The following is a 10,590-nucleotide window of genomic DNA, read 5'->3' as shown; positions in this document are numbered from 1 at the left end:
AATTCACAGCTGGTACGGGAATTGAACCCGCGCTGCTGGCCTTGTTCTGCAGCACAAACCAGCTGTCTAGCCCACTGAGCTAAACCAGCCCCTCAAAGTGCATTACTAGATCTGGGTCTCCCCAACTGCAAAAATGGTAGAACGAACAGCTCAGAGCTCCAATAAGCTCACGCAAATGTCCATTTGAGACCATCACCACTCTGGAATATCTGTATCAGAACCGGGATGGGATGCAAATCTTTTAAATTGATGTGTAGAAGCTGGATACGGAGCTTCATAAAATAAATAGGTTGCTTTTTGCTCTTGCAAATGAGCTTCAGCGAGATATTGTGACACCCACCCCTCCCTAATAGCTTTAATGGATACATCACAACATGAATGATGAAACGTTTATTACAATGGCAGAGAGAGGCAGCACGGTGGCACAGTGGTTAGCGCTACTGCCTCAAGTCATTGGATAGACATATGGATGATAAGGGAGTAGTGTAGATGGGCTTTAGAGTGGTTTCACAAGTCGGCGCAACATCGAGGGCCGAAGGGCCTGTACTGCGCTGTAATGTTCTATGTTCTATGTTCAAGCACCAGGGCCTCGGGTTCAATTCCAGCCTTGGGTCACTATTTGTGTGGAGTTTGCACATTCTTCCTGTGTCTGCGTGGGTTTCCTCCCACAGTCCAAAGGTGTGCAGGTTAGGCGGATTGGCCATGCTAATTTGCCCCTTAGTGTCCAAAGATGTGCAGGTTAAGTTATGGGGTGACGGGGGATAGGGCAGGGTAGACAGGGGAGGAATGCTCATTCGAAGGGTTAGTGCAGACTCACAGGTTAGGTTATGGTTGTGATGTTCTCTATTGGGTCTATCAGTATGCTCAGAGAACGTAGCGTTCATAACATTATGTTATGATGAAACTACATAAAGCAATCAGAGGTAATCAACCCAAGGGCTTTCAAAATGGTTATTTCATTATCGACTATCACTCAGAAAGAAAGTTAATTAAACAAACTTAAAGCCATTCTCTTTGGATGTTATACTTTCCTTTTTAAAATGCTTCTCACTTTGAAAATCTTTGGATAGCTACGATAGCGTTAACAAAGAACATCAAGCTGAGTTATTGAATAAAGCGGATTTATTTTACACTACTAAATTAAAGATTCTGACCAGTCAACAAGGAATAAGTTAATAAATAAAACAATAAATTCTTATGCGATACACCAGGGGCTGAATTCTCCGATTTGGGGAATATGTCCCAACACCAGCGTAGGAACAGCCAGGAACACTGGTGCAAAACGGCCACCGATTTCCCGTTTTGCTGGGGGCTGGCAGGAAGGCAGCGTAGAGCACCCGGTTCTAGTTGCGGATACGGCCTGGAGAATTGCCGGGTCCGTGGCTGTGAATGCGCACGCCGGCAGCCTGCAGCGGCCGTGCCGTGCTTCATGACGGATTCCGCTCACGGACCCGGCCCACGAAATAGTCCCACTTCAGCCGGCTCCCGGACCGCCCCACCACAGTGCCCCTAGCCCCGAATAATGTCCCCCCTACCCGTGGATCGGCCCTCCCCTGACTGTGGCGCCACTTGACTGAATCCGCAGTCACCACGCGGAGTTCCTGAAGGATGAGACCACACGTGTCCCATGCCGTCGGGAACTCGGCCGGTCGGGGGCGGAGCATCGGGGACGGATCTCAGGCCATGGGTACGTAGCGCGTACGCCGCTTTGGAGGTGGTGGAACATCGCGGAAGCGGCGCCGCCCCGATTCTGTCGGGAATTTGGATTCCCCGGCCCGTCGCCGAACGCGATTTCGGCGTCACCGACCGAAGAATCCAGCCCCTGATCTCTCTCGATGCCTTACAACCTTCTCCTAGAATCCCTGAAGTCACATGATATTTCATATCACTGCTCCTCATCTCCACCTGGTGGTGAGAAGTATTATTACCTTATTGTTAACCCCTTGCATTCCCTACAATAAACATAATAATGGGGTTACGGGGATAGGGCAGGGTGGACGGGGGAGTGAACATGGGTGGAGTGCTCATTCGAAGGGTCGGTGCAGACTTGATGGGCTGAATGGCCTCCTTCTGTTACAAGCTCGAGACGCATCTGTGGGAGTTCAAGCAGAGTGAAGTTTTGTGGGGCTGCTGTACATATCCAAGCAGCAAAACCAATCTTCTTCCCAAGCCCGAAACTCAAACAGGGAAGCTCAATTTTTATTTTTATTTTTTAAACGGGGTTAATCCCACTTCTATTAACATTGTGAGAAAATGCAATTCTAATTGATGCAACTGGTGCACAAATTATGGCAAATTATTTGGTTTTATCACTTAAGACAAAAAATTCAAAAAAACAAACAGAACACTGTTCTTACCCACAGGAGAACTGTCATGTGAGAGTACTTTTAAGACATGGATGTTTAAGCAATGTACCTTTAAGAAAACACTGATATCAGAGAGTGGTAATTATGGTGGTGGTTAAGCATTTAAAGTTGCCTGAGATAGAGTTTGACTCATTGGAAATGACAAAAATTCAGTTGCAAATTAAACAAATGGAACAAGAGAAAGAATTAAAGCGGCTGGCATACGAGAGTGAGAGAGAAGAAAAAGAAAGAGAAAGAGAGAGAGAGGAAAAAGAAAAGGAGAAGAAAGGAGAGAAGAAAGAATAGCCCTAGCAGAACAAAAAAGAAAAGAAAGGGAGATACAGATCAGGGAAAAAGATAAAGAGAGGGAGTTTGAACTTCAGAAAATGGCCATGAAACATGACAATCAGTTAAAATTGGCAGACGTAAAGGGAAATGTACAGTTGGATGATAGTGATGAGGATAGTGAGAAAGAGGGTCATAGTCGAAGGCTTGGTGGGAATCTATTTAAATATGTCCAAGTATTGCCAAGGTTTGACGAGAAGGAAGAGGAAGGTTTTTTCATTTCATTTGAGAAGGTAGCTAAACAAATGAAAAGGCCACAGGACATGTGGGTGTTACTGGTTCAAACAAAGCTGGTAGGTAGAGCTAGTGAAATGTTTGCATCACTACCGGAGGTGGTATCTGGAACGTATGAGGAGGTGAAGAAATCCATCTTAAGTGCATATGAGCTAGTGCCTGAAGCTTACAGACAAAGGTTTAGAAATTTAAGGAAAGAATTTGGTCAAACATACATGGAGTTTGAAAGGCTCAAACAGAGTAATTTTGATCGGTGGATAAGGGCTTTGAAAATAGACCAAACGTATGAAGCTCTCAGATAAATTATACTTTTGGAGGAGTTTAAAAATTTAATTCCTGATGTAGTGAGAACTCATGTGGAAGAACAGAGGGTTAAAGCTGCGAGATTAGCAGCGGAAATGGCAGATGATTATGAATTAGTTCATAAATCAAAGATTGGTTTCCGATATCAGTTTCAGCCGGTGAGGGATAGAAACTGGGGACATGAGAAATACTCAAGTGGTAAAGGTAAAGGTGATCTGATGGGAGACAATAAAGAGAGTGTACCTCAGATTAAAAAAGAAATCCAGGTGGGTGGAAAAGAAATGAAAAATTTCAAATGTTTTCACTGTAATAACTAGGCCATGTAAAGTCACAGTGTTGGTGGTTGAAGAAAAGCACTGGGAAGGCTGATGTGGTAAAACAGGATAAGATGGTGGGGTTTGTTAGAATGGTAAAGGAAAGCCCAAGGGAAGCGAAGGAGGTGCAAATGATCATACAGCCTGTTCAAGAAGTAATTGTTAAGAAGGTGCCAGATGTCTTTAAATAATTTACTTGTGTGGGTAAAGTTTACTCATGTGTATCAGGAGGAGCAGGTAAAGAAGTCACAATTTTAAGAGATACAGGGGCTACTCAATCTTTAATGGTAAGAGATGAGGAATTATGTAGTTTGGGAAGAATGTTGCCAGAAAAGGTGGTGATATGTGGAATTCAGGGTGAGAGGAGTAGCATTCCATTATATAAGGTAAGGTTGGAAAGTCCAGTGAAGAGTGGTAAAGTGGTAGTAGGAGTAATAGATAAACTATCTTGTCCAGGAATACAGTTTATCTTGGGTAATGATATAGCTGGATCGCAGGTGGGAGTGATGCCTACTGTGGTTGATAAGCCAATGGAAGATCAGTCAACTGAAGTGTTGAAGGTCGAATATCCTGGGATTTTTCCGGATTGTGTAGTAACAAGGTCGGAAAGTCACACGTTAAGACAAGAGGAGAAATCAAAGAGTGAGAATGAAGTTGAAGTGCAATTATCAGAAACGATTTTTGATCAGCTGGTTGAAAAAGAACAAGAACAGGTGGAGGATGAGGCGGATATTTTTAGCTCAGGAAAATTGGCGGAGTTACAACAGAAAGATGTAGAAATAAAACGGATATATCAGAAAGCATATACGGAAGAGGAATCTGAGAGTATACCAGAGTGTTTTTACCGTAAAAATGATGTCTTGATGAGAAAATGGAGACCTGTACATATGCAGGCGGATGAAAAGTGGGCAGAAGTTCATCAAGTAGTATTGCCGGTAGGGTATAGAAAGGAGGTGTTGCGAGTTGCACATGAGGTACCAGTGAGAGGTCAGTTGGGAATAAGGAAAACTCAAGCTAAAATTCAGAAACATTTTTATTGGAATGGACTACATAAAGATGTAGTTAAATTTTGTCAATCATGTCACACATGTCAAGTGATAGGGAAACCTCAAGCAGTGATAAAACCAGCGCCCTTAATACCCATTCCAGCATTTGAGGAACCTTTTACAAGGGTCCTAATCGATTGTGTAGGACCGCTTCCTAAAACAAAAAGTGGGAATCAATATCTTTTGACTATAATGGATGTGTCTACTAGGTTTAAAAAGGCCATTCTAGTACGTAATATTACAGCTAAAAGGATTGTGGAAGAGTTACTTAAATTCTTTACTAGATATGGACTACCCACAGAAATTCAATCGGATCAAGGAATGAATTTTACTTCAAAGTTATTCAAAGAAGTTATGGATAGCTTAGGAATAAAACAATTTAAATCAACTGCGTACCATCCAGAATCGCAGGGAGCATTAGAAAGGTGGCATCAGACATTAAAGACAATGTTGAGGGCGTATTGTCAAGATTATCCAGAGGATTGGGATAAAGGAATCCCATTCGTATTGTTTGCAATTAGGGATGCACCTAATGAGTCTACCAAATTTAGTCCTTTTGAACTAATTTTTGGTCATGAGGTAAGAGGGCCACTTAAAGTGATTAAGGAAAAATTGATAGGTGAGAAATCGGAAATTACACTATTGGATTACGTGTCAAATTTTAGGGAATGATTAAATAGAGCAGGTAAATTGGCTAGACAACATTTGAAAGTTGCACAAAATGTGATGAAACGGGTCGCGGACAAGAAATCCAAAATTCGTAGTTTTGCCAGTGGAGATAAAGTTTTGGTATTGTTACCAGTGGTAGGTGAGCCTTTAAAAACTAGGTTTTGTGGACCGTATCAGATTGAAAGGAAATTAAGTGAGGTGAATTATGTGGTAAAAACACCAGATAGAAGGAAGACTCACCGAGTGTGTCATATGAATATGCTTAAAAGATACTTTGAAAGGGAAGGCGAGAAAAAGGAGGTTTTAATGATTCTAACTCAAAGTGACGAACCAAATCCAGATGACTGTGAATTTGACAAACCTCAAATTAAATTGGAAAATGAGGATGTTCTTAAAAATTGGGATGAATTGTTAAGTTACCTTCCAGAGGAAAAACAAACTGACCTGAAAGAGTTATTGATATCACTTGGGCAAGTTTGTAGAGATAAATTGGGAAGTACTAAAATGGCTATACATGATGTAGATGTGGGAAATGCTGTTCCTATCAAACAACATCCATATAGACTTAATCCTTTAAAATTGGCACAGATTAGCAAAGAGATTGAGAGTATGCTTAAAAATGGCATAATTGAAGTGGGTTGCAGCCAATGGAGCTCACCCATAGTGATGGTACCTAAACCAGACGGTACCCAACGGTTGTGTGTGGACTATCGAAAGGTGAATGCAGTTACAAGAACGGACTCTTATCCTATCCCACGTTTGAAGGATTGCATTGAGAAAGTGGGACAATCTGCTTTTATTTCCAACTTCCAGACATGGAAAGAGCATTTAAAACATCGTATGGAGTTCTTCGATCGACTTCAGGTGGCGGGTTTGGTGATGAACCTAGCCGAAAGTGAATTTGGAGAAGCCCTAATCACTTTCCTTGCGGAGTTTCCGATATCCTCAAGACAAAGGGAAATAATGCGATTTCTTAGCATGAATGGCTTTGATCGAACAGTTGTGCAAAGGTTTTGTGGTGTGATTACTCCACTGATGGAATTATCATAGAATCATAGAATTTACCGTGCAGAAGGAGGCCATTCAGCCCATCGAGTCTGCACCGGCTCTTGGAAAGAGCACCCTACCCAAGGTCAACACCGCCACCCTATCCCCATAACCCAGTAACCCCACCCAACACTAAGGGCAATTTTGGACACTAAGGGCAATTTATCACGGCCAATCCACCTAACCCGCACATCTTTGGACTGTGGGAGGAAACCAGAGCACCCGGAGAAAACCCACGCACACACGGGGAGGATGTGCAGACTCCGCACAGACAGTGACCCAAGCCAGAATCGAACCTGGGACCTTGGAGCTGTGAAGCAATTGTGCTATCCACAAGGCTACCATGCTGCCCATTGCTGGAGAAACATAAAAAATTTCAATGGACAGTGGACTTTCAACAGGCATTTGACTGCCTGAAAGCTGTGATCACCAATGCTCCTGTATTGGAGAATTGCAATGGACTCTGTGGTCAGATTGAACTAAAATATCTGATTCTAAAGAGAAATGCCGAGGAGTAGAGGAATGGATGGATCGTGCAGAGACTTTGTTCAAAGAGGCTGTCAATCGAGAAGGATTTCGGTTGGAGGAAGAAGAGCAAAGAAAAATGGACTATATTATTATACCTGTTTGCGTGTGTTTTTTTTTTTAAAAACGAAAAGGTATATTTACTGTGTACATTTCTTAGTGGATGGTGCAAAAGTGAAAAATGAACCATCTTGAAAGTGATGGTTGATTTTTTTTTTTTTGGGGGGGGGCGGGGGGAGGTGTCATGTGAGAGTACTTTTAAGACATGGATGTTTAAGCAATGTACCTTTAAGAAAACAGTGATGTCAGAGAGTGGGTGGGGCTGAAGTGAGGTTAGCCATTTTGCAGTTTGAAGAGTGCCTGGCTGGTTTTGCTGAGAGCAGCTAAAAAGTGCATGGCTAGTTTTGCTGAGAGCAGTTTAAAAGTAGAAAGCCAGTAGCACCGTTGCTTCACAGCTCCAGGGTCCCAGGTTCGATTCCCGGCTTGGATCACTGTCTGTGTGGAGTCTGCATGGGTTTCCTCCGGGTGCTCCGGTTTCCTCCCACAAGTTCCGAAAGACATGCTGTTAGGTAATTTGGACATTCTGAATTCTCCCTCAGTGTATCCGAACAGGTGTTGGTCAGGCACAGCGAGACTAATATACAGAAAAGCTCCGCTGGATTTTGAAAATCTGACCTTCGAAGATTCCTTCAATCAGAAAAGGCGCATCATAACTAACAAGCTCCTGTGCAAATTCAGGTTTGGATTATAAATAGTGTGGTGGCAAAACACTAAAGTGTTTAGCAAACATCAGGCAAAGAATGTTTCAATTCACAGTCAGAGGTCAAGTAGTGCCATTATAGGGGAATATTCAAACACTGTAATCATAGAATTTACAGTGCAGAAGGAGGCCATTCGGCCCATCAAGTCTGCACCGGCTCTTGGAAAGGGCACCCTACCCAAGCCCACACCTCCACCCTATCCCCATAACCCAGTAACCCCACTCAACCAACACCAAGGGCAATTTTGGACACTAAGGGGCAATTTAGCATGGCCAATCCACCTAACCCGCACATCTTTGGACTGCGGGAGGAAACCGGAGCACCCGGAGGAAACCCACGCAGACACGGGGAGAACGTGCAGACTCCGCACAGACAGTGACCCAGCCGGGAATCGAACCTGGGACCCTGGAGCTGTGAAGCAATTGTGCTAACCACTATGCTACCGTGCTACCTCTGAATCTGGAATTAAACAGGATTCCTCTATTATATTAACACAACAACTTCCTCAATTTCTGATGGGGCCCCATGTGCAACTATTGCACCAAGTGTCAACGGTTTAGAATAGTGTTTTTTTTCTCCATAAAGAGAATAATAGGTCTAGAAGTGTAGCAGACGGGTTCGGTAATATCAGGAACCTCTCCATAACTCCCCAATTTTGAAATAAAAAATCCTTTAAAAGCTGGATGACAAGGTGACACCCAGAATAGAAATCAAGAACTAGCCTTACTCAGGGTTTAGAAAAAAAAAGGTGCAATTAGGTCAGACACCATGCAGTCATTTCACTTCTAATTTGTGCAGAATGGTTAGGATAGTTTTGCATCAGCAAGATTTTATGAATACATAATTGGTTTGGCTTGAAGAGTAGGCTCTGACAACGCACAGGAAAGGAAAAAGAAGGTCACTTTACCTGCCAAAAGCAGTAAGAGTCCGAACAAGATGTTTACTCCACGGATTGAATCAAGAGTCATTTCCAGCTAGAAGTGGAACTTACACAGAGCCAATCCTGAATCAGTGGGGGGCAAATGCTCCACAGACAGGACGCGAGGACAAAATATTGGAGGACACTAATTTTCCTCAAAACTTTCTATCTCTTGCAGGTAAAAGGGGGGAAAGGATCTGTGACTGACAGGAGGACACATTACCATCCATATAACCAACACATATCACAGAACAGAAGCTCCCTACACATGGAAAAGAATGAAGGCCCAGAAAATCATCCACAGTCAATTAATTCATTCATTCCTTTCTCTACTTCCACTCCCCACCACTAGAAAGTACACGTCACTCTGATTGCCAGACCTTACATTGTTCATTAGTGCACAACTATAGCTCGTTTAGGGTGTTCATGGGAGAAGATTGGGAATAATACTAACCAATGTTGTGTTCAACAAGGGGGCCATTTTGTTTGCTGGATTTCTGATTGGTGACACATGTTTCTTATCCAACATTCTTGGAGAAATGTTTCCATGGGAATAATAATTTTTCCTATATATAATTTGGAGTTTATTGTCAATGCCTTGCACCCCTCCCCTCCCCCCGATGTTGTCCTTGTCATTATTTATTTTAACTATGAGTCAAAGCTTGGCTAAGATGACCTTATCCTGGTTAATTCAACACCAGGTTCAGATTCGAATTATTCCAGCACAAAGTTAGTACAACTGAAGAAGGTTGGAACTTAGAAGACAGGGGCAGCGGATTGGAGGAAAGATCAAGATAATCATAAGGCCATAACGAGTAGGCCATTTGGCCCCTCGAACCTGTGCTGCCATTCACTAAGATCCAGGCTGATCTGATGGACTCAACTCCGATTTCCTTTGTGTCGCCATCTTCATTCCCTGACAAAAATCTATCTAACCCGTCCTTGAATATATTTGACGACCCAGCCTCCACTACTCTCAAGAAGAAACTGACCTGTACCTCCATCTTAAGTGGGAGACTCCTGATTTTTAAACTGTGTTCAAGGCAGACTGTGAAGGAGCTTGGGTGAGGAACTTCATGGTAACACTGAGGAAATTTCAAAAAGAAGGCAAATAAAGATTTACAAATATGTGGCACTTTGAACAACTTTGGAATATACAAAGCGCCTTACAGCCAATGAGTTTAGAAGAATGAGAGGCGACCTTATTGAGACATATCGGATTCTCAGGGGGTTTGACAGCTTAGATGCTGAGAGTTTGTTCCCCCTTGTGGGAGAGTCTAGGACCAGAGGGCATCATCTCAGAGTGAGGGGGTCACCCATTTAAGACAGAGATGAGGAGGAATTTCTTCTCTCAGAGGAGAGTGAATCTGTGGAATTCCTTACCGCAGAGAGCTGTAGAGGCTGGGTCGTTAAGTATGTTCAAGGCTGAGAGAGACAGAGTTTTAATCAGTGAGGGGATCGGGGGTTATGGGGATAAGGCGGGAAAGTGGAGCTGGGGATTGTATCAGATCAGTCACGATTTTGTTGAGCAGACTGAATGGGCCGAATGGCCTACTTCTTACCTAAGTCTTACGGGGTGGCAACTAGAAAGTTCCTGTTGCCACAGGAGCGAGTGCCTTAGCCGGCTCCATATCTTTTTTTAAATAAATTTAGCGTGCCCAATTCATTTTTTCCAATTAAGGGGAAATTTAGCCTGGCCAATCCACCTACCCTGCACATCTTTGGGTTGTGGGGGGCGAAACCCACGCAAACATGGGGAGAATGTGCAAACTCCACACGGACAGTGACCCAGGGCCGGGATTGAACCTGGGACCTCGGCGCCGTGAGGCAGCAGTGCTAACCGCTGCGCCACCGTGCTGCCCGCCGGCTCCATATCTAACGGTATTGGCAGCGGGGCTCGAGGGAGTTGGGCGGGGTGGGCTAGACCTTCCATCCCAGACTGAGCCTTTTTCAAAATTCTCCGCCCACCTGCTGCCCCCATACCACAATTAACCCCCCCCTCCCCAACCCCCCCGAGTAGTCACAGCTGGTCAGACTGTCCGGAAATGCGGCAGTCAATTATCAGAAACCTCCCACTCCAAC

The sequence above is a fragment of the Scyliorhinus torazame genome, chromosome 28 (genome assembly GCF_047496885.1).
Source record: "Scyliorhinus torazame isolate Kashiwa2021f chromosome 28, sScyTor2.1, whole genome shotgun sequence".
Lineage (NCBI taxonomy): Eukaryota > Metazoa > Chordata > Chondrichthyes > Carcharhiniformes > Scyliorhinidae > Scyliorhinus > Scyliorhinus torazame.
The sequence above is the reverse complement of the archived record's forward strand: the minus strand, read 5'-3'. Positions refer to the sequence as shown.